Raw genomic sequence first — 26,471 nt, forward strand, 5'->3', positions numbered from 1 at the left:
GTGTGCTAACCACTGCACCATGAAGCCCCGAGTGACAAAGGGGCTGCCAGTGATTAGAAAAAGACCTCCAGAGTTTGGCCTGAATAGCAAAAATTGAGGTATGGTGAAAGATATCGTCACCTTCGTAAATAAACCGCCTGTCATTATTTTCTACTTTTCAGGAAATCAAAAAATAACTTGCATTGTCTCATTTGGCTTAAGATTTAGGAAGAAACGAAAAGGTCAATTCTAGAACACTCAAACCCTGAATGACAAAGGCAACTCTACAAAAATGGGCGTCACATGTTGAAAAATTTATGTAAACAAAAACCTGGAAATCGCTGAAAAATGACTCTGGCAATTAGTTTATGAGGGTGACGATAGAGAGATAGACCAGCTGAAAGACTGAAAACATAGAGCAAAACACTGAAGCAAGACTTGGAAGTGTTAGGCATAGAGAAAGGATCAGCACCAGACCCAGCAAGATTGAGGAGGACCAGTGCAAGTCCAACCCCAAGGAAGAAGATAAACTAAGGGGCCTATTCTTTAACCTTTGGGCGCCAGAGCTCATGTTTGACAAGGCTTTCGTAGGCACTTTGGGGCATTTCCAGGGGTAGTTTTATAACCCTGGTGGTAGTTTGACCCTTCCTGTGTACCGTGAACCTATAAAAGCACTCATGAAAACCCAATTTTGACCCGATTTTGACCTTCGGAAATAGTTGATGTGAGAGGTGGGAGCATCTAAAAATATGGACCTATACACGAAGAGGAAGAAGATGAAGGAGGAGGAGGAGGAGGAAAAATTAAAGTATGTAAAGTATCCAAACTCTGACATCAGCTACGCATTTCTACTCCCCCGCCCCACATCAACCCCTCTCTCTCTCTCTCTCTCTCTCTCTCTCTCTCTCTCTCTCTCTCTCTCTCTCTCTCTCTCTCTCTCTCTCTCTCTCTCTCTCTCCTCCTTTTTCATTTCTTTCATATTTCCCTCCCTCCTCTTCTTATCTCCTCCTCCTCTCTTCCCCTCATTCTTTCAACCTCCTCTCCTCTCCTCTCCCTCCTCCTCCTCATCTCTCTGTGGAGCCGAGATGCAAAACCCAGCACTCTGTATGATGAGGCGCCTCGGACAAAAGCTCGGGGAAAGGCCTCACCAACCTTTCCTGTGGACTTGTTGCCTGGCCTGAAACTGTGAGGTAAGCAAATAATTTAAAGCAGAGACTCAAGGCTTTTTTTTTTTTTTTGTACTCTTTTTGTTGCCCTTGAGCCGTGTCCTTTGATGTAAAAAAAAATAAATAAATAAATAAATAAATAAATAAATAAATCAGCGTATTGGCACCCTAGTCGCCTGTTCAAAAGCCTCTCGTAGAAGTCGCTGGGCTTTTCATGGACTGTTTCGTGATCCCAGTGATAGTTTTACACGCCTTCCGCATCTTGAACGGAAAAAAAGCGCCACAAAAACCCATGTAATCTTCTCTGTGGCCTTGGGAAATAGTCATAATAGGCGACTGATACGTTTTATGAACCTGAACCTCAATTTCTGCAACGTAACAACACCAAACAGAAGACTTGGCTTGACCTACACTGTCTTTACTCACAGTGACATAAGAAGGCCATGAAAGAACCCTAACGACATGGAAGGAAAGACACACAACAGACTGGAAAGTAGAGAAGAACTGGATGTTGTTAAATGATACAGACCCAAATGGAGTCCCTTCAACGAACAGACATAGAGATGAAAAATAAGGGATGGCAAAGTAAGGAGGAAAGGAAGAAGGGGAACACAAGCCCTAATATTCTATGGGCAAACACTAATACAATAGAGAATGGAGAAGGAAGAGGAAGTAGAATACAACAGGGATACAATACGAGAGAAATCCACAAAAATAAGGAAAGGAAAAAGGGGAACACAAGCCCTAATATTCTATGGGCTACTTATACAATAGAGAATGGAGAAGGAAGAGGAAGTAGAATACAACAGGGATACAATACGAGAGAAATCCACAAAAATAAGGAGAGGAAGAAGGGGAACACAAGCCCTAATATTCTACGGGCAAACACTAATACAATAGAGAATGGAGAAGGAAGAGGAAGTAGAATACAACAGGGATACAATACAAGAGAAATCCACAAAAATAAGGTAAGGAAAAAGGGAAACAAAAGGCCTAATTCTACGAGAGAAATCCACAAAAATAGGAAAGGAAAAAGGGGAACAAAAGGCCTAATATTCTATGGGCTACTTATACAATAGAGAATGGAGAAAAAAGAGGAAATATAATACAGCAGAGATACAGTATAAGAGAAATACATGATGAAAACCTGTATCCCAGCACTAAAGTTCATGTTCTTGACACTTCTCTAACCTACACAGCCTTTAACTACACTGCTCTGCCCATAACGTAAAGTAAGGTAGGGATGGGTAGGGTAAGGTAAGGTAAGGTAAGGTAAGGTAGGGTAGGGTAGGGTAGGATAAGGTAAGGTAAGGTAAGGTAAGGTAGGGTAGGGTAGGGTAAGGTAACATAAGGTAAGGTAAGGTAAGGTAGGGTAAGAAAAGGTAAGTAAGGTAAGGTAATTAAAGTAAGGTAAGGTAAGGTAAGTAAAGTAAGGTAAGGTTGGGTGAGATAAGGTTAGGTAAAGTAAGGTAAGGTAAGGTAAGGTAAGTAAGGTAATTTAAGCTGAGGTAAAGTAAGGTAAGTAAGGTGAGGTTGGGTGAGGTAAGCTAAGGTAAGTAAGGTAAGGTAAAGTAAGGTAAGTAAGGTAAGGTTGGGTGAGGTAAGTAAGGTAAGGTAAGGTAAGTAAGGTAAGGTAGGTAATTTAAGGTAAGGTAAGGTTGGGTGAGGTAAGGTAAGGTAAGGTAAGGTAAGTAAGGTAAGGTTGGGTGAGGTAAGGTAAGGTAAGGTAAGTAATTTAAGGTAAGATAAGGTTGGGTAAGGTAAGGTAAGGTAAGTAAGGTAAGGTTGGGTAAGGTAAGGTAAGGTTGGGTAAGGTAAGGTAAGGTAGGGTAAGGTAAGGTAAGGCAAGCTGAGGTAAAGTAAGGTAAGGTTGGGTGAGATAAGGTAAGGTAAGTAAGATAAGGTAAAGTAAGGTAAGGTTGGGTGGGGTAAGGTAAGGAAGACAGGTAAGGTAAGGTAAGTATGGTAAGGTAGGTATGGTAAGTAAGGTAAGGTAAGGTAAGTAAGGTAAAGTAAGGTAGGGTAAGGTAAGGTAAGGCAAGCTGAGGTAAAGGTAAGGTAAGGTAAGTCCGTCAGTCATATCTTAGCTACCCAAGTCCTCCTTTGCCCAAGCCTACCCCTCCCCTTCCTTCCCCTAACCTGCCCTTTCTCTACCCTTCCCTAACCTGTCCCTCCCCTTCCTTCCCCTAACCTGCCCTTTCTCTACCCTCCCCTAACCTGTCCCTCCCCTTCCTTCCCCTAACCTGCCCTTTCTCTTCCCTCCCCTAACCTGTCCCTCCCCTTCCTTCCCCTAACCTGCCCTTTCTCTTCCCTTCCCTAACCTGTCCCTCCCCTTCCTTCCCCTAACCTGCCCTTTCTCTACCCTCCCCTTCCTTCCCCTAACCTGCCCTTTCTCTACCCTCCCCTTCCTTCCCCTAACCTGCCCTTTCTCTACCCTCCCCTTCCTTCCCCTAACCTGCCCTTTCTCTACCCTCCCCTTCCTTCCCCTAACCTGCCCTTTCTCTACCCTTCCCTAACCTGTCCCTCCCCTTCCTTCCCCTAACCTGCCCTTTCTCTTCCCTCCCCTTCCTTCCCCTAACCTGCCCTTTCTCTACCCTCCCGTTCCTTCCCTTAACCTGCCCTTTCTCTACCCTCCTTCCCCCTAACCTGTCCTCCCTTCATTCCCCTAACCTGCCCTTTCTCTTCCCTTCCCTAACCTGTCCCTTCCCTTCCTTCCCCTAACCTGCCCTTTCTCTACCCTCCCCTTCCTTCCCCTAACCTGCCCTTTCTCTACCTCCTTCCCTAACCTGTCCTTTCTCTACCCTCCCTTCCTTCCCTAACCTGCCCTTTCTCTACCCTTCCTCCCTAACCTGTCCCTTCCCTTCCTTCCCTAACCTGCCCTTTCTCTACCCTCCCCTTCCTTCCCTAACCTGCCCTTTCTCTACCTTTCCCTAACCTTCCCTTTCTCTTCCCTCCCCTTCCTTCCCCTAACCTGCCCTTTCTCTACCTCTTCCTCCCTAACCTGCCCTTTTCCCTCCCCTTCCTTCCCCTAACCTGCCCTTTCTCTACCCTCCCCTAACCTGCCTTTCCCTCCCTTCCTTCCCCTAACCTGCCCTTTCTACCCTTCCTTCCCCTAACCTGTCCCTCCCTTCCTTCCCTAACCTGCCCTTTCTCTACTTCCCTTCCCTTCCTTCCCCTAACCTGCCCTTTCTCTACCCTCCCCTAACCTGCCCTTTCTCTACCCTCCCCTTCCTTCCCCAAACCTGCCCTTTCTCTTTCCTTCCCTAACCTGTCCATCCCCTTCCGTCCCCTAACCGGCCCTTTCGCTACCCTTCCCTCACCTGGCCCTTCCCTTCCTTCCCTAACCTGCCCTTTTCTACCCTCCCCTAACCTGTCCCTTCCCTTCCTTCCCCTAACCTGCCCTTTCTCTACCCTACCCTAACATGTCCCATCCCTTCCATCCCCTAACCTGCCCTTTCTCTTCCCTCACCTAACCTGTCCCTCCCCTTCCTTCCCCTAACCTGTCCCTCCCCTTCCTTCCCCTAACCTGCCCTTTCTCTACCCTTCCCTTCCCTTCCTTCCCCTAACCTGCCCTTTCTCTACCCTCCCCTAACCTGTCCCTCCCCTTCCTTCCCCTAACCTGCCCTTTCTCTACCCTCCCCTAACCTGTCCCTTCCCTTCCTTCCCCTAACCTGCCCTTTCTCTACCCTCCCCTTCCTTCCCCTAACCTGCCCTTTCTCTACCCTTCCCTTCCCTTCCTTCCCCTAACCTGCCCTTTCTCTACCCTCCCCTAACCTGTCCCTACCCTTCCTTCCCCTAACCTGTCCCTCCCCTTCCTTCCCCTAACCTGCCCTTTCTCTTCCCTCCCCTTCCTTCCCCTAACCTGCCCTTTCTCTTCCCTTACCTTCCTTCCTTCCCTAACCTGCCCTTTTCTCTTCCTCCCCTAACCTGTCCCTACCCTTCCTTCCCCTAACCTGCCCTTTCTCTACCCTTCCCTTCCCTTCCTTCCCTAACCTGCCCTTTCTCTACCCTTCCCTAACCTGTCCCTCCCCTTCCTTCCCCTAACCTGCCCTTTCTCTACCCTCCCCTAACCTGTCCCTCCCCTTCCTTCCCCTAACCTGCCCTTTCTCTACCCTTCCCTAACCTGTCCCTTCCCTTCCTTCCCCTAACCTGCCCTTTCTCTTCCCTCCCCTAACCTGTCCCTAACCATCCTTCCCCTAACCTGCCCTTTCTCTACCCTTCACTAACCTGTCCCTTCCTTCCTTCCCTAACCTGCCCTTTCTCTTCCCTAACCTGTCCCTTCCTTCCTTCCCCTAACCTGCCCTTTCTCTACCCTTCCCTAACCTGTCCCTTCCCTTCCTTCCCCTAACCTGCCCTTTCTCTACCCTCCCCTAACCTGTCCCTTCCCTTCCTTCCCCTAACCTGCCCTTTCTCTACCCTCCCCTTCCTTCCCCTAACCTGCCCTTTCTCTACCCTTCCCTAACCTGTCCCTCCCCTTCCTAACCCTAACCTGCCCTATCTCTACACTCATCAAACCTGTCCCTCCCCTTCCTTCCCCTAACCTGTCCCTCCCCTTCCTTCCCCTAACCTGCCCTTTCTCTACCCTTCCCTAACCTGTTCCTTCCCTTCCTTCCCCTAACCTGCCCTTTCTCTACCCTCCCCTAACCTGTCCTTCCCCTTCCTTCCCCTAACCTGCCCTTTCTCTACCCTCCCTTCCTTCCCCTAACCTGCCCTTTCTACCCTCCCTAACCTGTCCCTACCCTTGCCTCCCCTAACCTGCCCTTTCTCTACCCTTCCCTAACCTGTCCCTCCCCTTCCTTCCCCTAACCTGCCCTTTCTCTACCCTTCCCTAACCTGTCCCTTCCCTTCCTTCCCCTAACCTGCCCTTTCTCTACCCTTCCCTAACCTGTCCCTCCCCTTCCTTCCCCTAACCTGCCCTTTCTCTACCCTCCCCTAACCTGTCCCTTCCCTTCCTTCCCCTAACCTGCCCTTTCTCTACCCTCCCCTTCCTTCCCCTAACCTGCCCTTTCTCTACCCTCCCCTTCCTTCCCCTAACCTGCCCTTTCTCTACCCTCCCCTAACCTGTCCCTCCCCTTCCTTCCCCTAACCTGCCCTTTCTCTACCCTCCCCTTCCTTCCCCTAACCTGCCCTTTCTCTACCCTCCCCTTCCTTCCCCTAACCTGCCCTTTCTCTACCCTCCCCTTCCTTCCCCTAGCCTGCCCTTTCTCTACCCTTCCCTAACCTGTCCCTCCCCTTCCTTCCCCTAACCTGCCCTTTCTCTACCCTCTCCTTCCTTTCCCCTAACCTGCCCTTTCTCTACCCTCCCCTTCTTTCCCCTAACCTGCCCTTTCTCTACCCTCCCCTAACTTGTCCCTCCCCTTCCTTCCCCTAACCTGCCCTTTCTCTACCCTCCCCTTCCTTCCCCTAACCTGCCCCTTCTATTCCCTCCCTTAACATGTCCCTCCCCTTCCTTCCCATTGCCTCCCCTAACCTGCCCCTCCCTTAGGCCATCCCAGCACTGGTTATTTCAGCATACTTAGGTACCACTTGGCCGGGGGAACGCGCCATACTGTCTCTTCTAGCGTCATCCCAACACTGATGCCACACACACACACACACACACACATACATTCTTATCTAATCTCTCCTCTCAGCCAACCAGTAACGGCCTGCCAGCAACACACAACACACAATTAGCAACCTTATGGAGCCTTGATAGGAAACATGTTGCTAAAAATGACTGATTCTGGCCCTATTAGCAACCTTATGGAGCCTTGATAGGAAACATGTTGCTAAAATTGACTGATTCTGGCCCTATTAGCAACCTTATGGAGCCTTGATAGGAAACATGTTGCTAAAATTGACTGAATCTGGTCCTATTAGCAACATTACAGAGTCCAGATTGATAGGTACACACACACACACACACACATACACACACAATGGCACTTAACACTACCTGGCACCCACTATGAATGCAGGTTGGCACTCAGTAGAAAGGTCTTGGCACTCGCTAAACTGGACACTAGGATAAAGATTTTGAGGTATAATGTTCAGTTTGGTGAGTCACTGGGGAGGAACAGAAGAAAGGGAAGATGTAGATGAAGAACACGAGTGAAGAGATTGAAATAAATGATAAACAGTAGTAATGAGTGGGAAAGAAAACATGAAAACACTGAAAGGAAAAGGAGAAAGAGAGGAAACAAACATGAAAAAAGGAATGAGAGACAGGACAAGAACAAGAGATATCAATAAATGGAAAAAATAAAAACACTGAAAAAGAAAACTAAGCAGACAAAAATGATAAAAAAAAATCAGATATACGTAATATGGACTTCCGAGAAAGAGGAAAAAGCAAAAAAATGGAATACAAAACAGGATGAAAAAAACAAAAACACTGGAGGAAAAAAAAAAAAAAAAAAAAAGAGGGTTGAGGTGTGCCAATATTTTCTGTTTTAGCAAAGTTCAACCTGATTTTAGTGACTGTGCAGAGTCTAGATCAGGAACATGTAGCTAAAAATTACTGAAACTGGCCCTTAACAACCATACTGAGTCTAGATCACGAACATGTTGCTAATCCTGACTGAACTAACAACCGTACACTCTGAATTGGAAATGTGATGCTAAAAATGACTCCATCTTGCCCTGCTGTCAACCACACGGAATCTAGATTGGAAACATGTTGCTAAAACTGACTGAATTTTGCCCTATCAACACTATCGCACACGTGGACGTGACAAACACGTCAGTATAATTGTCTGGTCAAAAAGCACGGCTTATGTTTGACGTGACTGTCGCGTCACGGGACAAAAAAAAAATCACCAAAAATTCTGTAATTCTCATTAACGCGTGATAATTGGTCTGTAGACAGGCTAGCACATGTCAGCTTGAGGTAAGCTGATAGACCCTTCTTGCCGGGAAATTTTCCTGGGTGACAGAACAGAAAATCTCTTCAGTTGACTCTCTCAAACGGTTGCGGACGGGTTAGTGTGTGGTGGGGGGCAGGGTTCAATATTTTTTTCTTTCAAGCCTAACTCATCAACTATACGTCATATAAGAAATCTGAAACTACCATTGTATAGGTAATGATCTGTTCTTTAAGATGAAACCATAAAAAAAAATAAAAGAAACTATAACAGTTATAGAGATAAGTGGAAAAAAGTGAACTTTTTTTTTTTTTTTTTTCAAATTTATGACCGTTATAATTGGTGTATCAAAATTGTTTGTTGTGTTAATTAGCTCATAAATGTCTGCTTCTTTGGTTATAGAGCACAATTTGTTGTATTTCTAATCCTTCTATGTGAAAATGTGAGTTTTTCATTTCAGAAATCGGTTCGCTTCACTTCAACTCATGATATCTTGGTAAAATATAAAACAAACATTATTTTTTTTCTTTTCATATGAAAGAGCTTACAATTTACAGTGGAATGTATGTAGTTTCATAAAAGTGAACCGAGCAAAAGATTCGATAAATGAGTTTTGAAAATTGTATACCACGTGCTCAAGGTAGCCAGTTAGGTGTGCGTTTTGGACGAGAAAATCAGATGGGAGGGTGTGCGCCAAAGTGTTAACAACGTTGTGGAGTCTAGATCAGAAACATGTTGCTAAAAATGACGGAATTTGGTCCCATTACAAACCTTCCTACTCAGCAACCTTCCAAGTCTGCAAATTAGGAAAGAATTGCTAAATATTACTCAGTGTGGTCCTATTAGCAACCGTACAGAGACCAGATTAGGTACAGTGTTACTAGCATTGCTAAATATGTATGCCCATGTTACTATGCAGGCTCCTTGGCACTCGGCATAAAGCAGTGAACATGATTGCTTCTCGGCACTCCTAATATACCGTACACCAAACGGCACATAATTAATGTTTCTTGGCATTCATGTAAACATTGATTGGCACTTATTATCAATGTTTCTTGGCACTCAGTATATAAAGTCAATGGCACCTAACATGAATGCTTGCTGGGACTCAATATATACATTAACCTGGTAGCAGCGATGGGCCAAATTTGTGGCTTTACCATGTAGCAGCGATGGGCCAAATTTGTGGCTTTACCATGTAGCAGCGATGGGCCAAATTTGTGGCTTTACCATGTAGCAGAGATGGGCCAAATTTGTGGCTTTACCATGTAGCAGCGATGGGCCAAATTTGTGGCTTTACCATGTAGCAGCGATGGGCCAAATTTGTGGCTTTACCATGTAGCAGCGATGGGCCAAATTTGTGGCTTTACCATGTAGCAGCGATGGGCCAAATTTGTGGCTTTACCATGTAGCAGCGATAATAAATTTGTATTTTACCATGTAGCAGCGATGGGCCAAATTTGTGGCTTTACCATGTAGCAGCGATGGGCCAAATTTGGCTTTACCATCAAATTTGTGGCTTTACCATGATGTAGCAGACGTAATAAATTTGTGGATTTACCTTGTAGCAGCGAGGGGCCAATTTTGTGGCTTTACCATGTAGCAGCGATGGGCCAAATTTGTGGCTTTACCATGTAGCAGCGACGGGCCAAATTTGTGGCTTTACCATGTAGCAGCGACGGGCCAAATTTGTGGCTTTACCATGTAGCAGCGACGGGCCAAATTTGTGCCATGATATAAACCCCCCAAAATAGATGATGCATAAACTGATCACAAATGCTTTGATATATATTATGAAATGGTTTGTGTGAGTGATGATTTTTTCTCATTTTTCTAGCTTAGAGGGACCATTAAGAAACATGATCCCCGCTGCTACCGGGTAAAATGGCACCTAACAAGCATAAGCAAGAGTGACCACTATGAGGAATACCCTGAGAATTCACAAGGTGTCATCTTTCTACACAGCATGAAAAGCCAGTGTTCAGAAGTCCATATTATAAGATGTCTCAGGCTCCCAGTACGACCATTTCCCAAGGCCAAAAAGGAGATCAACCGGGTTTACAAGGAGGATTTTTCCCATTCGTGGTGCAGAAGTCATGTAAAAGTATCACCAGCATCACAGAACAGTCAAGGAATGTCCCAGCAACTTCAACGAGAGGCAAACTAGGGCGCCGACAGGTTTATCTATATGGGCAGGAGTCTTTACATGAGGGATCATTGCGAGGGATATCAAAGGAATTCATTTACTGATTATGGAATCCAGTGTCTCTTTATGGCAGTGTGAAAAGCCAGTATTCAGAGTGTATGTGAGAATGATCACTGTGAGGGATATCCTGGGAACTGCAGTGTCTCCTTATGGCAGTGTGAAAAGCCAGTATTCAGAGTGTATGTGAGTGTGATCACTGTGAGGGATATGTACGAGAGCAAGGGTAGCACATTACTTTTTACAGCAGTGTGAAAACCCAGTATTCAAAGTGTATGTGAGTGTGATCACTGTGAGGGTTGCCAGGGCGGGGGCAGCCCAGTACCTTCAGGAAGCATAGCCTGTACAAGTAACAACTTCCCTTACCGGTCTGTGTCACAACAACCCCAACACTGCACAGCACACAACCATTCATGCCAACAACACAACACACACTCAGTGAGATCCTGCTGGGAAAGCCTGGTCACAGGCTTCCTGAGGGGCTTGGGGCTGCTCGGACACACAGCCTGAAGAACCTCAACCACCACCACCACCACCACCACTGTGTACCTGGGAATGTTCACCAGCCTGATGCACCATTACAAAGGCCTCACAGTGGGGGAACAACAGCCTCCTCTCCAGCATACATACATTGGAAGTGCTCCCTCCTGGCTGGGCTGTTTCCAGAGGCTCCGGGGCTTTTCATCCATTCTACGTTGCTAGCCCAGTGTGTTGCTATGGTTACAGCGCTGGGAGTCTGAGGTGTGCATTACCGTGCTCTGGGAACCACTATTACACCGTGTCCAGCTTCATGGATAATGCATGACAGCCTACGTACAGCAAACAGTTGTCATTATCAGTAACATGCAGACAACAATGGTGAATAACGTCATTTATAGTTGATTTTGTTTCAAGTTATTAATACTGTCATACGCAGCTGTTTTCCTATACTTTTCCCTGTGGAGGGCAGTGCTAGGGCTGTTTCATAATAATAATCAGCAGTCTTATAAAAGAACAAAACAGCTGGCTGCCACAGTATTGAGAATTTGAAAGTCAAAATTAATTGTAACTATTGGTAGTCATCATTACTGCTGCATAGTGCTGCTGCTGATAACTGCTTCCTGTGTGCAGGCTTCATACATTACCCACGCCACGTGACAACAGGCTGACAAGCTGGGTTGCTGGTACACTAAATATTCACCTATTTTGACACAATAATTACACTTTGTTGCATTAGGTAAAACATTACAACAGCAGCTAAACTGTTTGGCAGGAGTTACTTTCTGCCATTTCAAGTTTAGTTTTTTCATGGATGTCCATGACAAAGTTAAACCAATGACCTAGAAAGGAGTACTAGTTGGAACGCTGCATACAGACTGGTGAGCATCCCTTCCGTGTGTTAATACCTCCACCGGCCACTGCGTCCCAGCACCAAATATCTGTTCACTACAGTCCACCTCAGCTACGAAGTCAGTTTGGGCGTGGCACTCGAGGAGTTCCCTGGCCGCAGCGCTGCCAACTCTTATTCAGCGTAAACAGAATATTTGACACACAATTTCAAACAGTACACAGGTGACACATGAGGGAGAGAGTGATGCAGTGGTTCGGCCCCACTCAGACTGACTTCATATTTGCGTTGGACTATGGAGGCGACCACTACTAGGCTAAGGTTAGTTCAGGCTGTTACAGAGACTATGGAAAGTGCTTCAATAACCTCATCAACAAGAAAAGTTAAATAAAAAAAAGATCAATAGAAACACATGCATAGAATTCCATCGGTCAAGCAACTAAGTGCAGCACTAAGGAAAGCCGAGAGAAGTCTTGTCAGCACTGGTACGCAATGCTCTACGGAAATATAAGTCAATACAGAAGAAGTACATTACAAGTTTAATCTCTGGAACAGCCCTGGATTGAAGGATAGGTAATGAAAGTCCGGACCATCACTTTGCTTTTTTTATTATTGCCTAAATTTCCACTAATTCAGGTTGTTGTCGTTCTTTATTTGTTCTCGTTTCTGAACAAGTGTTGAACTGAGAGAGACAGAGAGAGAATGAGTGAATGGAGAGGCAGCAGCAGCAGCAGCAGCAATGTCTGTCTGTCTGTCTGTCTGTCTGTCTGCTTGTCTGTCTCATGCTGAACTTCAAAGAGTTTTTAATCCTATAGATATAAGTATGAGTGAATATTATTGATGTTATGCTTTCTGCAGAGACAAAAACTTCCCTATTTACACCAGGGGACAAAATAAAGGTGATAATTTAGGGGTGGGTTTGCCGGTTGGTACGCTAGTGGTCCAGTCAGGGATATATAGAGGCATAGAATAGATGAGCTTGCCCACCCTCACCACAGGCACCATGTTGTGACAGTACGACCCGCATGGAATTCAAATTGACGCTGATACAACTGTGTTTTTTTTACTTGTGTGTGCATGTTATGGGGACTTCTTGGAGAGCCTGACCATACCCAGGGCACCGAAAACACTACTACGACTACTACTATTGACTGTAAGGGTGATTGTAATGAAGGCTTTGAGGTGGTTGTAGAGGTAATTGTAAGGGTTGTATCTTCGACAATTTGAATTTCACGTATCTCCTTTGACAACATGATGCACTCTCCTACGCCAGGCCTCTGATAACAAGGAGGTGAACTATGCACTCGGAAATACTGGGAAGCTGCAGTCTGTAAATGAGTCAAAATAGAGAATGGTTGTCAGTCTTTACTTTGACGGTTCATTTGCCACACCACGGCTGACCTTTCCCAGGGTAGGGTTTTTTCTCGACTAAAAACTCCTCTTGAAAACTGGTCTGAGGCGCAAAAATAAACCCGGTCAAATTGAAAGAAAGTTAACCAATCTTCCCTTTGACTATTGTTTGAATTTTTCCAACTCATCACAATTTTTCAAAGACTATAGTTTCTGTCTCGACTAAAATCTCCTCTTGAAAATCTGATCTGAGGGACAAAATCAAATTAAGTCAGAACAGAAGAAAATCTATCAACCTTTTCTTTGACTATCATTTGCATTTCTGTCCCTCGTCTCAATTTTCCAAGACTAGTTTCTTTCTCAACAAAATTGATCTCAGGGACAAAAACAAGCTAAGCCAAAAGAAAAGAAAGTTAACCAATCTTTCCCTTGACTATCACTTCCATTTGTATCCCTCGTCTCAATTTCCTGAGATTATAGTTTCTGTCTCAACTAAAAGCTCCTCTTGAAAAACTGGTCTGAGGGACAAAAACAAACTAAGCCAAAACACAAGAAAATTAACCAATCTTTTCCTTCACTATCATTTCCATTTGTATCCCTCGTCTCAATTTTCCAAGACTATAGTTTCTGTCTCGACAAAATTGATCTCAGGGACAAAAACTACATCAAAACACAAGAAAGTTAACCAATCTTTTCCTTGACTATCATTTGCATTTCTATCCCTCGTCTCAATTTCCCAAGACTATAATTTCTGGCCTGACTTAATCCCCGACTGGACCCCGGCTGCGCAAGGCTCGGCAACCCCCCCCAGAGTAGGTTAGGTCAAGAGACAGGTGGTGGTGGTTGTTGTGGTGCCCGGGGGGACACGCACACTCAGGGGTCATCGACAGGGCTGTTCCAGGGATGTAAAAGAACCAAAAGAAAGTCTCTACCAAGATTCACAGCGTTAAAAAAATAGAGGAACTACAAATTTGAAGTTGTTGCCGGAGATGACGGGACCGAACGTACTCCTGGGAACCTTGATTTCTCTCTGTTCTTTGTTGATCTATTTATATTGTCAGTTATTTATTTATTTCTATTTTTTGAGAGCCAGTTTAAGAGTGGACTTCACAATATGGATACTTGCTTTTTCTACTACTCCTACTACTACTATTACTACTATGATTGCTACTATTACTACTACTACAGCACATGATGAAGCCTTGGTGTGAGGAAGGGGAGAGCGCTTTAGTCTGATATTTCTCCCGCATTATTTCGTATCAACCTCTCTAGTGTGTTGTACAGGAGACCAACTTTCCCAGGAGCACATTCGGCCTTCAAGACAGCAGGGCAATGCGACACAGTACATCACCTTGCCTGCTCTACTTAACACTAACACTTGCACTCGGTAACTCTGGTGGTGGCTTTTGTCGTCCTGGGCGGGGCGTGTGGGCCAATCTGTACGACGCACGCCATTGGGTACTCACTCACATGACAAGGAAAACTGGGAGACTGGGGTGAGGTATAGAGGAGAAACTAGAATTGAAATATAGATTGATAGTCGTTCCTAGTTGACTTATATACCTCAGCCCAATTCTCTGTGTGCCAATGGAGACTCACATTACGATGAAAACTGGGAGATTGAGGTGAGGTATAGAGGAGAAACTAGAATTGAAATATAGATTGATAGCCATTCCTAGTTGACTTATATACCTCAGCCCAATTCTCTGTGCGCCAATAATTGCTGTGCGGGATATTGGGGTGAGGTAGAGAGGAGAAAGTAGAGTCGAAATATAGATTGACACCTGTTCCTAGATGACTTCTGTACCTCAGCCCCATTCTCTGTATGCCAATAATTACTGTGTGGGATATTGGGGTGAGGTAGAGAGGAGAAACTTGAGTCAAAATATAGATTGACACCTGTTCCTGGTTGACTTCTGTACCTCAGCCCAATTTTTAAGGGAATTATCAAGGGAAAAAATACTGAAAAATGTTACACTGTGCAGGCTATTGGGGTGAGGTGGAGAGGAGAAACTAGAGTCAAAATATAGAGTGATAGCCATTCCTAGTTGACTTCTGTACCTCAGCCAATTTCTGTGTGCCAATGATTACTCAACTATCAAGAGAAAAAATACTATACAGTGAGGGATTTTTAGGTGAGGTACAGAGGAGGAACTTGAGTCGAAATGGATACTGATAGCCATTCCTGGTTCACATCTCCACCTCAGCTCAATTTCCCAACACGTTTCTGATTTTGGGGGATGTTAGTAAAAAAAAAAAAAAAAAAAAAAAAAAAAAAAAAAAAGCACTTAGGGTAACGGAAATGAGGTACAGAGAATGAGCTAGCACTGAAATATAGATTGGTAAAAGTTCCAGGTTCACTTCTATGCCTCAGCTCAATTTGTGGGTAGTTTTCTTAAGACAGAAGTAAGAAAATTCAAGAAAAAAAGAGTAACTGAGGTGCGGTACAGAGAATAAACTAGCATTAAAATATAGATTGGTAAAAGTTCCAGGTTCACTTCTATGCTTGAGTTCAATTTGCAGGTAGTTTTCTTAGACAGGAGTAAAAAAAATCAAGAAAAAAGACTATGCTGTGTAACTGAGGTGAGGTACAGAGAATAAACTAGCATTGAAATATAGATTGATAAAAGTTCCAGGTTCACTTCTATGCTTCAGTTCAATTTGCAGGTAGTTTTCTTAGACAGGAGTAAGAAAAATCAAGAAAAAAGACTATGCTGTGTAACTGAGGTGAGGTACAGAGAATAATCTAGCATTGAAATATAGATTGGTAAAAGTTCCAGGTTCAGTTCTATGCCTAAGCTCAATTTGTGGTTAGTTTTCTTAAGATGAAGTAAGAAAAATCAAGAAAAAAGACTATGCTGTGTAACTGAGGTGAGGTACAGAGAATAAACTAGCTTTGAAATGTAGATTGATTGATTAAAGTTCCAGGTTCAGTTCTATGCCTCAGCTCAATTTGTGGGTAGTTTTCTTAAGACAGGAGTAAGAAAATTCAAGAAAAAAAACTATGCTGTGTGGGGTAACTGAGGCGAGGTACAGAGAATAAACTAGCTTTGAAATATAGATTGATAAAAGTTCCAAGTTCACTTATACACCTCAACTCAACTTGCGAGTACTTTTCTTAGATAGGGGTAAGAAAATTAGAAAAAAAATATATACTGTGTGGGTAACTAATTGAAGATAGAGTTGAAATGAAGAGTGTTAGCCGTTCTGAGTTCCCTTTCAACACCTCACCTCAATTTTCCAGTTTTTCTGTCGTTTTGTTTTCTTTTCCAGACGGAAGTGAGTATCTCCAGCAAGTCCCAGCCACTGTCTAAGGCACACAGCTCCCTTGATAGGACGCTACCTCTCACCTCCTTGCTGTACTGTATACCTTTAACGTGTCTTCTGTTTGTCACGAGTTACCATTAATTCAAGTTGTCTCTATGGGAAGCCAGCAGCCGAGAGGTGACTCCCTTGACCCATGGATAGGAGTAGGCGTGGGACAACTGTGTATTCTTACGAGCAATGCTTTAGACAGTGGCTGGAACGGAGCACAGTCTTAGGGTCACATTCTTAAACCTTTCGGGCCCCAAGCACACATACTTGACAAGGGTACCATAGAAGTTGTAAGCATTTCCAGGGGTAGTTTTATGACCCTGGTGGTAGCATATTCTTAAACCTTTCAAGCCACAAGCACACATATTTGACAAGGGTACCATAGAAGTTGTAGGCATTTCCAGGGGTAGCCTTATGACCCTGGACTGTGACGGAAGGGTGCGTACAGATTGCCCAGCAGCCTCGGTGGACATATTCGGTTGGCCGATTGATAGACACACTAACATAACATCAGTTGACCAATTATCATACAAAACAGGCTACATAATGCAACAATGGTAGGCTGAAGAAAGCTATTGATACATATATACACTGCTCATGTAGGTGTGTGTGTGTGTGTGTGTGTGTGTGTGTGTTTACGCTTTACATAAACTGCTCTAATAGAATATATAATGACACTATGTATAAACAATCAAAAACAGAATAAACAAACTAACGTATGTACAATGCTGGGTTGTTTTTTTTTTCTTTTACTTCCGGGTGTATTCACAGCGGTAATACTATTCTGCTCTGAAACAATGTCTGTCACGCCCCCATGGAAGAGGCCGGGGGGGGGAGGGGAGGAGGGAGTAGGGAGTAGCAGATAAAAAAGGGGAAGGGAAGGGAAAGGACAGGAAGGGAAGGGAAGGGACGAGAGAAGAAGGGAAGGGATGGGAAGGGAAGGGAAGGGACGGGAAGGGAAGGGAAGGGATGGGAAGGGAAGAGAAGGGATGAGAAAAGAAGGGAAGGGACGAGAGAAGAAGGGAAGGGACAGGAAGGGAAGGGAAGGGAAGGGAAGGGAAAGGAAGAGAGAAAAAGGGAAGAGAAGGGAAGGGAATTGAAAGGGATGTAAACAGGGCTAGGAGAACCCAGACAACCCACGTAAGGGGAGAGAATCTTGTGGTTATGCATAAGGCGCGTGTATAAACAACTACTACCAGACTGGCTACTTCAGGGGATCCACACATTGAAAAAGGTGATTATAAGACACAGACTGATGGTACACACACACACTCTGCTCTAGGGATGACGGTGAAGGCTTAGCTCCATATCCTTAAACATATCAGGCTCCCATTGCGACCATTTCCCAAGGCCACAGAGAAGATTAGCCGGGTTTTCGTGGGTGTTTTCCCGTTCAAGGTCCAGAAGTCAGGTAAAACTATCCCTGGAGTCACAAAACCATCCATGAAAATCCCAGCAACTTCCACGAGGCTTTCCAAACTGGTGAGCTGAGGCGCCGATACATTTAAGAATATGGACTAGAGATTCTATGGCCTGTCCCAGCGGCGCCAACAGCAATGCTCTCGTCGACAGCTCCGTTCCTATACCAATAACATTTTGACCCTTCATGTGCAGTGCCATTTAAAAGTACTAAAGGGAGAAAAAAAGGAAGATAAAGGGGAGGAAAGGGAAGAGAGGGGACAGGAATTAAGAGAATAGAGAGAGAGAGAGAGAGAGAGAGAGAGAGAGAGAGAGAGAGAGAGAGAGAGAGAGAGAGAGAGAGAGAGAGAGAGAGAGAGAGAGAGAGAGAGAGAGAGAGAGAGAGAGAGAGAGAGAGAGAGAGAGAGATTTACATAGATTTACATAGAAAATCAGACCACAGACCCCATGGTCCAGACTTGGTGGTCTGTCCTTAACTAAGTGATTTTACATTAATCAGAAGACTCCAAAACGTTGCATTTCTACTCTAGTTGATATTAAGTTGAAGGAAGTGACGGTCGAGCTTATTTTTGAAGGAGTCAATCGTGTTACACTGGACCACTGATGATTGGAGCTTATTCCATTCTCGCTACAACGCTGGTGAAGAAAAATTTTGGTGCAGTCTGAATTTACTTGTCTACATCTGAGTTTTAAGCCATTGTTCCTCGTGCGCAAAGTGTCATCGATCATAAACAATGTTGATCTGTCTACATTCGTGAAACCATTAAGTATTTTAAAACATTCGATCAGTTTTCCTCGAGGCGACGCTTCTCAGAGAGAACATGTTAAGGGTAGAAAGCCTTTCTTCGTAGGATTTGTTGCAAGCATGAAGGGATAATTTTCGTGTTGACGCTGAACACCTTCTAATTTAGCAATATCCTTTGCATGGTGAGGAGACCAAAACTGGACCGCATATCCAAGTGGGGTCTGACTAAACTATTGTAGAGCGGAAGTATTACATCTTTATTCTTGAATACAAAGTTTCTTTTAATGAAGCCCAACATTCTGTTCGCTTTATTTGTTGCATCGATGCATTGATGTGAGAATTTGAGGTTTGACGCGATTTTGACCCCCAAGTCCTTAACGCATTGAACGCTTGTGAGTTTAACGCCGTGCATTTCGTATTCGAACTTCTTATTTCTTGTTCCAACTTGAAGGACCTGGCATTTGTCTACGTTAAAGGGCATCTCCCATCTATCCGACCAAGCTGAAATTTTGTGCAAATCCTCTTGGAGGCTTTGCCTGTCTTCGTCAGTGAGAATCGAGTTATCAATCTTTGTGTCTGCAAATTTACTAATGCGATTATTGAGTCCAACATCCACGTCGTTGATGTAAATAATGAAGAGCACTGGGCCAAGAACCGAGCCCTGAGGGACGCCGCTAGTGACCGGCGCCCACTCTGAGTTAAATCCGTCAATCACTACTCTTTGTTGTCTGTTGCTCAACCAATTCGCGATCCATTGGTTTACCTGACCGTCAATACCTATTTGTTTTAATTTGTAAAGTAATTTATGATGCGGACTTTATCAAACGCTTTCTGAATCAAGATAGACTACGTCCAGTGATTTGGTTACGTCATAAACAGTGAAGAGGTCGTTATAAAAGGTTAATAGATTTGATAGGCAGGATCTTTGTTTGGAAGCCATGTTGTGAGTCCCCAATTAATGAGTGGCTCAAGGTAACTCACAATTTGTCTCTAATTATAAGAGAGAGAGAGAGAGAGAGAGAGAGAGAGAGAGAGAGAGAGAGAGAGAGAGAGAGAGAGAGAGAGAGAGAGAGAGAGAGAGAGAGAGAGAGAGAGAGAGAGAGAGAGAGAGAGAGAGAGAGAGAGAGAGAGAGAGAGAGAGAGAGAGAGAGAGAGAGAGAGAGAGAGAGAGAGAGAGAGAGAGAGAGAGAGAGAGAGAGAGAGAGAGAGAGAGAGAGAGAGAGAGAGAGAGAGAGAGAGAGAGAGAGAGAGAGAGAGAGAGAGAGAGAGAGAGAGAGAGAGAGAGAGAGAGAGAGAGAGAGAGAATATTAGGGGAAAAAAATGAGTGGTGGGTGAGTGGAACAGGCCTGGCAGTCATGTGGTGAGTGAGTGTCAATACTAACAGAGTGGTGGGTGAGTGGAACAGGCCTGGCAGTCATGTGGTGAGTGAGTGCCAATACTAACAGAGTGGTGGGTGAGTGGAACAGGCCTGGCAGTCATGTGGTGAGTGAGTGTCAATACTAACAGAGTGGTGGGTGAGTGGAACAGGCCTGGCAGTCATGTAGTGAGTGCCAATACTAACAGAGTGGTGGGTGAGTGGAACAGGCCTGGCAGTCATGTGGTGAGTGAGTGTCAATACTAACAGAGTGGTGGGTGAGTGGAACAGGCCTGGCAGTCATGTGGTGAGTGAGTGTCAATACTAACAGAGTGGTGGGTGAGTGGAACAGGCCTGGCAGTCATGTGGTGAGTGAGTGCCAATACTAACAGAGTGGTGGGTGAGTGGAACAGGCCTGGCAGTCATGTGGTGAGTGAGTGCCAATACTAACAGAGTGGTGGATGAGAGGAACAGGCCTGGCAGTCATGTGGTGAGTGAGTGCCAATACTAACAGAGTGGTGGGTGAGTGGAACAGGCCTGGCAGTCATGTGGTGAGTGAGTGTCAATACTAACAGAGTGGTGGATGAGAGGAACAGGCCTGGCAGTCATGTGGTGAGTGAGTGCCAATACTAACAGAGTGGTGGGTGAGTGGAACAGGCCTGGCAGTCATGTGGTGAGTGAGTGCCAATACTAACAGAGTGGTGGATGAGAGGAACAGGCCTGGCAGTCATGTGGTGAGTGCTAATACAACAGACACCTCCAGGAAAAGACAGATATAGATATAGTCATGGATAAGGACGACAGGTTTCAATAACTACTACGCACCTAGTCCTACTGACGCACCAAGTATTGCTGTTGGCGGACGTTAGAGCAGACTACAGTGATGGGACAGTGTTGTTAATGCCATAATATATACCCATGAAGATGTGTTATACTCCTGCTATTTCTTCCAGGGCAGCCAGCCATAGGGAGGAAATTCTAACAATAGTAAATAGTAAATAGTGGTGGTGATACATGCCGGATATTATCATGAAAAGTGTGATGCTCCTTCCACTGTTTCCCAGGCCAGCTTTAGGAAGGAAGCTTTAATAAATGGATGCCTTTTTGCTATTATGATGATAGTATATAGTAAACAGTAGCGGAGTTACATGCCATATATATTAATAAGAAAAGTGTGATATTCTTCTGCTATTCCTTCTTGTTTTTCTTCTTCCTCTTATTATTATTATTATTATCATTATTATCAAACACAAGAAGAGTGACAGAGTGGTAGGTGAGTGGAACAGGCCTGGCAGTCATGTGGTGAGTGAGTGCCAATACTAACAGAGTGGTGGGTGAGTGGAACAGGCCTGGCAGTCATGTGGTGAGTGAGTGTCAATACTAACAGAGTGGTGGGTGAGTGGAACAGGCCTGGCAGTCATGTGGTGAGTGAGTGTCAATACTAACAGAGTGGTGGGTGAGTGGAACAGGCCTGGCAGTCATGTGGTGAGTGAGTGCCAATACTAACAGTGGCGGGTGAGTGGAACAGGCCTGGCAGTCATGTGGTGAGTGCCAATACTAACAGAGTGGTGGGTGAGTGGAACAGGCCTGGCAGTCATGTGGTGAGTGAGTGCCAATACTAACAGAGTGGTGGGTGAGTGGAACAGGCCTGGCAGTCATGTGGTGAGTGAGTGCCAATACTAACAGAGTGGTGGGTGAGTGGAACAGGCCTGGCAGTCATGTGGTGAGTGAGTGCCAATACTAACAGAGTGGTGGGTGAGTGGAACAGGCCTGGCAGTCATGTGGTGAGTGAGTGCCAATACTAACAGAGTGGTAGGTGAGTGGAACAGGCCTGGCAGTCATGTGGTGAGTGAGTGCCAATACTAACAGAGTGGTAGGTGAGTGGAACAGGCCTGGCAGTCATGTGGTGAGTGAGTGCCAATACTAACAGAGTGGTGGGTGAGTGGAACAGGCCTGGCAGTCATGTGGTGAGTGAGTGCCAATACTAACAGAGTGGTGGGTGAGTGGAACAGGCCTGGCAGTCATGTGGTGAGTGCCAATACTAACAGAGTGGTGGGTGAGTGGAACAGGCCTGGCAGTCATGTGGGGAGCGCCAATGCAACAGACACCTCCAGGAAAAGACAGATATAGATATAGTCATGGATAGGGACGACAGGTGGCATTACATTTACAAGACGTACCAACTGGGCTCTTGCAGACTCACTACATTCTTCACCGACCGACTTTCACAGGAGTATATACGGCGACAGATGACAAAGAGCACATGGGAATAGACTACAGACAAGGCTGAGGTTAAGGAGGAGGACTTATAGACTTAGGACATTATCACAAACACCGTCTCGTAAGATTAGTGAGTATAGGAGCTCTGAATCACAAGAGGTGGGAACGCTAAAACCTATGTATATGTTTACGTACCCACGACTATATGTATACACAGTGGGCTCTTATGCATATGATAGAGATTGAGTATATGAGGTAAAGAAAGGCAGGTGTAGAAGAGATGTTAAGAGTGGAATGAGGAATATGAGAGACCAGAGAGAGTGAGAGATGAAAAAGGAACGCACAATAACATCCTTCCTTTGCAATGATGAGGTAAAGGAAGGCAAGTGTAAGAGATATAAAGGAATGGAATGAGGAATATAAGACTAGAGGGAGAGAGAGTGAGCATGAAGGAGTACACAGTGGAATTCCCTTGCCTATAAAAGGAGTAAACAGGAGATACATACGACTTAAGGAAGGGATACGAGAGAGAGAGAGAGAGAGAGAGAGAGAGAGAGAGAGAGAGAGAGAGAGAGAGACCACCACAACCATCACCACCACCATCAAACCACTCACTCGCAGACTCACTCACACACACAAGCAACGGAAAAACAAGTAACCAACCACACCTCTCTCTAAACACAAGGCTACGAGCAACACCGACTCAATTATTAACCAACTAATCTAGCAGAAATCTTGATAACCGGGTACGAGGGTATTTCTAAAGGTCGCTATGCTTGTACCTCCTCTGTGGCCTTGGGAGATAGTTCTTGAGAGAGCGGAAAGAATCTGAGAATGCTGCTTATAAGAACGCTCATTAGAACCCGACTGATCTCCTTCGCGACTTTAGGAAATGGTTGTTGTGAGAGCCGAGAGCATCACACGAGACACACTAACACGTCAATTTGAATGTACTAATATTAAGCCATCATCGTTAACTTCTTCAGTGGATGCCAAGAGCGTGTTGGGTTTAATGAAGAGTAAAAACTGTTTAAAAGATGTCGTTGGTCTTTCAGCTGGTAACTCCTGATATTTCGTCACAAGGGAGGGCTTGGAATACGGTCATCGCAGGTCATTCAAGAAGTGAAGTAGTGGAAGCTTAAAACAACTCAAGACTCTATGAACCAACACTCTCCCTCTCTCCCTCCACAATGCATCCTCTCCCTGTCCCCTCCCCTTCCTCCTCTCCCTGTACACCTTCATCTCTCTCCCTCTTGTAGGTAAAAAATAAGTAACCATTCCCTTTAATAACTAAGAGCAATCGTGTTTCAGTGGCGCGCCTTGAGGGGGCATTCCTTGTTCTTCTGCCTTGCCGCTCAACTCGGCTTTCCCAGATATGTTTCGTATTGAGGCAAATTTCGTTCAAATACGCTAGTCATTTTTTCCCTGAGGGTCATTATATGTGTGTGTGTGTGCTACAATTTACTTTTTGCTTCTTGATTCTCTGCTTGTAAGGAAATCACTATGTATGGAAAATACTACCTAAAAACATGACTATACCCTGTGTTCATGTGACGGGGAAACTAAAGAAAAAAATGCTGATATGAATGGAAGAGAGGGAGAGAGAAAGAGAGAGAGAAATAGATACAGATAAGTAGATAGATAGACAGATAGAGAGAGAAAATCTGACAACTACCAACAGACCTTACTCACGTTTTCTACCCTTAACACAACACACTGTACAAGAGATATGTGAGGGATGGCAGTAGTAGTAGTAGTAGCAGTAGTAGTAGTAGTAGTGCATGGCTGGACCTAACGCTTATATTATGCTATCGTTTGGAAGACATGCTGACTGCTCTGTGCTGGTGTGGTGACTCTACTCTTGACGTCCAACTTTATCTCTATATACTAAAAAAAAGGAGCGAGTTGTATTAGACTTCGTAAGGGTGAACTTGAAAGACAATTGATGGAAGAGAGACAGAGAGCCAGACAAAGAAAGAGAAAAAAAAAAAAATATATATATATATATAACATCCCCATTTCAAGGACACTCCAGCTACCAAATAAGGAAAAAATTGCAACTCTTTCTCCGCAAATATTTCCCACCATCGTCTTTGGGGTTCACTTTTACAAGCATATCTCTGACTATCATTGCCTTTTTAGCCGTGCCTTGACTCGTCATTCATCAAACAAGTTCACTCAGCGAGAAAACATGATCATTGGTTATTATTTTCTTTTGCATGTAAAGTTTCGACAGTAAAGACGTTGGATTGTTGGAATGGACACTGCGGTTGTAGGGTTGGGTATAGAAAATTTTGACTCCAACTATGACTCCAGGGAATTTTAAGGTTGCATTATTATTATTATTATGTATTTATTTATCTATCTATTGGTTCTCCACCTGAAATTGACCTCTCTTTTGGCCAGTCGTTCTTTCTCCTCTTTTTTTAGTGTTTTTCATTTTTGCCCATGAGCCGCCTTCCTTGCTGTGAAAGTAAGAATAAAAGAAAAGAGTGGCTTCCATCTTGCTCACTATTATCATTATCATTATGTATTTGTTTATTTATTTCATCTTCTTCCCTCTTCTTCCACAGCTAAAAAGGCAATTATACGAGACATGTTCACCCTATGGCCAGATGCCTGAGTGGCCTAGTGCCCCACCACCCTAAGCCCTTATTTTTAAACGTCTCAGCGCCCCAATTCCCCTGTATGAAAAGCCTGTCATAGAAGTTGCTGGGTTTTCACGGACTGTTTTGTGATCCCAGTGATGGTTTTATACGACTTCTGCACCACGAACGTGAAAAACGCCCATGAAGACCCGGTCAGTCTCCTCCGCGGCCTTGGGAAATAGTCGTAATGGGAGCCAGATATGTTTAAAAATATGGACCTTAGAAAAGAAACAAGACTGCCGTTCGCACCAACACACCAACCAGCCCATAGAGATACAGAGACAGACAATATTCAGCAATTATGAACATTCCCAAAAGGTAAGGCTATGTTACTAGTATTTAAAAGAGGGTAAAGGAGGATTATATGATGAGAGGGAGAGGGAGCGATAGGTTACATTTCCAATGGTTAAGGGAGGTTAGGTTACTTGTAAAAGAGACTATCAGAGTATTATTTAGGGGGAGGGTGTTAGGTTACTTTTCCAATGGTTAAGAGAGGTTAGGTTACTATACGAGAGGCTAGAAGACGATCATTTGAAGGGGAGGGTGTTAGGTTACTTTTCCAGGGAGTTGAGGGAGGTTAGGTTACTACAGGAGAGGCTATCAGAGTATCATTGAAGGGGAGGGTGTTAGGTTACTTTTCCAGGGAGTTGAGGGAGGTTAGGTTACTACAGGAGAGGCTATCAGAGTATCATTGAAGGGGGGAAGGGGAGTGTGTTAGGTTACTTTTCCAGGGAGTTAAGGGAGGTTAGGTTACTACAGGAGAGGATATCAGAGTATCATTGAAGGGGGGAAGGGGAGGGTGTTAGGTTAATTTTCCAGGGAGTTAAGGGAGGTTAGGTTACTACAGGATAGGATATCAGAGTATCATTGAAGGGGGGAAGGGGAGTGTGTTAGGTTACTCTTTGTAGGTTAGTTTACCCTTTGTTTTACCACCCAGTCACAGATTTATTCCACCCCCCTACACCACGACACCTTACGAGAGAGAAACTGAGAGATATATAGGTTGATAAATAGATACATATAAGCAGATAGATAGATAAATAGATAGACAGAGAGAAAGAGTAAAGAAAGATAGAGGGAGAGAGAGAGAGAAAAAAAGGAAGACATGCTTATCCTACACATGAACTTAAAATCACAATAACACGAGAGTTTGTAAAGACAGACACGTGTATATATATATAGCACACAAGCTCATCTCTGTACAGGGGCAAATATCTACATAGTTTTCACTGCCCTAACAATGAGCTACGACATGGTTTTCAACCCAGTAGCAGCAGGGATCATGCTTCTTAATGGTCCCTCCAAGCGAGAAAAATGAGAAAAATCACCCCTCACACAAACCATTTCATAATATATTTCAAAGCATTTGTGATCAGATTATGTATCATCTATTTTGGGGGGGTTATATCATGGCACAAATTTGGCCCATCGCTGCTAAACGGTAAAGCCACAAATTTGGCCCATTGCTGCTACCGGGTTAAGGGTCTACTTCCGCAAATCTATCCCAAGCTATCTCAACCCTATGGTTGCAGTATTTTTTTCTTTCTTTTACCTCCCTCTCAGATCTTCTACGACATGATTTTATAGGATCCACTTCCGCAAATCTGTCACAAACTATCTCAACCCCATGGCAGCAGATGTTTTTCTTTCTCTTATCGCTCTCTTAGACCCATTTTCTATGAGGTGGTGCTTAACCTAACCTTACCTAACCTAACCTAACCTAGCCTAACCTTACCTACCCTAACCGAACCTAACCTATCCTAACCTTACCTAACCTAACAAACCTAATGTAACCTAACCTTACAAACCTAGACACCTCAATTTTATAATGCTGATGGAAGGAAGTGTACTCGATTCCATGCTTTCCCTTGGAGCAGAAAAAGAGCCTGGGGGACCAGGG

General features: G+C 44.5%; 1 protein-coding gene and 3 long non-coding RNA genes across 57 annotated transcripts in view; 2 read left to right on the forward strand and 2 right to left on the reverse strand.

The window, feature by feature from the left end:
* Positions 1-26,471, reverse strand: part of LOC126983473 (AP2-associated protein kinase 1-like) — a 129,893-nt gene that overhangs the window by 18,418 nt on the left and 85,004 nt on the right. The gene's annotated exons all lie outside the window — the stretch shown is intronic.
* Positions 12,112-15,077, reverse strand: LOC126983478 (uncharacterized). Its single transcript, XR_007735921.1, has 2 exons — positions 14,932-15,077; positions 12,112-14,792 (listed from the first exon to the last, which is right to left on the reverse strand). It is a non-coding gene; the product is annotated as an uncharacterized LOC126983478 (long non-coding RNA).
* On the forward strand, positions 15,166-17,934 carry LOC126983475 (uncharacterized). Its single transcript, XR_007735917.1, has 2 exons — positions 15,166-15,314; positions 15,459-17,934. It is a non-coding gene; the product is annotated as an uncharacterized LOC126983475 (long non-coding RNA).
* Positions 19,870-24,558, forward strand: LOC126983474 (uncharacterized). Of its 5 annotated transcripts, none has more exons than XR_007735913.1 (3): positions 19,870-20,347; positions 20,977-21,159; positions 21,520-24,558. It is a non-coding gene; the product is annotated as an uncharacterized LOC126983474 (long non-coding RNA). The 5 variants fall into 5 exon arrangements; XR_007735912.1 differs by having other exon boundaries at positions 21,581-24,558; XR_007735914.1 differs by having other exon boundaries at positions 20,977-21,098.

Source organism: Eriocheir sinensis, chromosome 54 (genome assembly GCF_024679095.1).
Source record: "Eriocheir sinensis breed Jianghai 21 chromosome 54, ASM2467909v1, whole genome shotgun sequence".
In the NCBI taxonomy this organism is placed as follows: domain Eukaryota; kingdom Metazoa; phylum Arthropoda; class Malacostraca; order Decapoda; family Varunidae; genus Eriocheir; species Eriocheir sinensis.